This window comes from Erinaceus europaeus, chromosome 10 (genome assembly GCF_950295315.1).
Source record: "Erinaceus europaeus chromosome 10, mEriEur2.1, whole genome shotgun sequence".
Classification (NCBI taxonomy): domain Eukaryota; kingdom Metazoa; phylum Chordata; class Mammalia; order Eulipotyphla; family Erinaceidae; genus Erinaceus; species Erinaceus europaeus.
The window spans coordinates 11,730,052-11,731,633 of record NC_080171.1 but is presented as its reverse complement, the minus strand read 5'-3'; positions in this window follow the sequence as shown (position 1 = coordinate 11,731,633).

Here is a 1,582-nt window from a genome sequence, read left to right as displayed (position 1 = left end):
CAGGCGGTGAAGCAGGTCTGCAGGTGTCTGTCTTTCTCTCCCCCTCTCTGTCTTCTCCTCCTCTCTCCATTTCTCTCTGTCCTATTCAATAACAATGACATCAATAACAACAATAATTACAACAAGGGCAACAAAAGGGAATAAATAAATATTTAAAAAAAGAATTCAGTGTTTCTTTGTATGGCTATAAAGCAATTCACTGTTTATTCAGTTCCTTTTGATGAACATTAAGAATATTTCCAACTTTTTGCTATTAACAGTATTGGCAGGTATATCTTTAAATATTGAATATGATCATGTAAGTCATTATTTTCCTAAAAAAAATACAATTTGAAAAAAAAATGTTGTATGGCCATCCTAACACACACATACACACACATACCAATCTGTAGCTATTTCTATAGAAAAGTGGAGTTTTAAGGTCAAATGATAAGTGTGTTTTTTTTTTAATTTGACAGATAATAACACAGTGTCCTCCATTCAGGTGGTCCAAACATCAACTCTTTCAACGACAAATAAAAATCTGCAAGTGTCCCATTCTCCTCCCACTTTCACATACACCTTACAGACAGGTGAGGTCAATGGAAAGTGGGAATATGAATAAAAACAACGTGTGTCATATCCAGGCCACAGCAGCTGAGAAAAAAAAAGTGTGCATTTTCCATCCTATCTTTGCTTTTCCACTGGCTGTAAACAAGGCTCCAAGGCCAAAAGGAATGACAGAACCACATGATGCAAGGACCTGAGTTCCTGAATGAACCAACTGTCTAACAGTCAGGAATATCCACTGAAAACTATTACAAGAGGGAAAAATAGATTCCTATTGTAGGAATCTGAGCTGCTGAAACACTAGTGCTTAATATCGAGCTTTACCGTTATAACAGATAACCTTTGTTGTATAAAACACCAGATCCCTAGATAAGAGGATACACTTAGGAAGTGTCCTTAACTACATGTATTTAAAGTATGGCATTGGCTATTAAGAACATATCCTCCAAGTCCTAGATTACCAAGAGTTAGTCCCCTGTTCACATGTGCTTTCTTTCAACAAGGGTTGGGTAGTGGTTTATCAAATGCCTTTAATTATTCTAGGATTTTCTTCCCTTTGATCTACGTATGCAAAATACACAGTAGTATTTCTTAATGCTAAAATAGCCTCACAGTCTTAGGGGGGAAAAATGCTTACTTACTTACAGTATTCCACATGCTGTTGAATTTAAATTATTTACCCAAATAAATAACAGACTGGGAAGTTCTTTAAATATGATTTATAAATTTTAAACATGATTTGTAAATCTCAATTGAGGAAGTATAAAATAAAAGGTAGGGAGTTGGGCGGTAGCGCAGCGGGCTAAGCACACATGGCGCCAAGCGCAAGGACCGACGATGTAAGGATCCGGGTTCAAGGCCCCGGCTCCCCACCTGCAGGGAAGTTGCTTCACAAGCAATCTTTCTTTCTCTTTCTGTCTTCCCCTCCTCTTTCCATTTCTCTCTGCCCTCCGTCCTATCCGACGACGACATCAATAACAATAACAATAATAACTACAACAATAAAACAACAAGGGCAACCAAAGGAAATAAT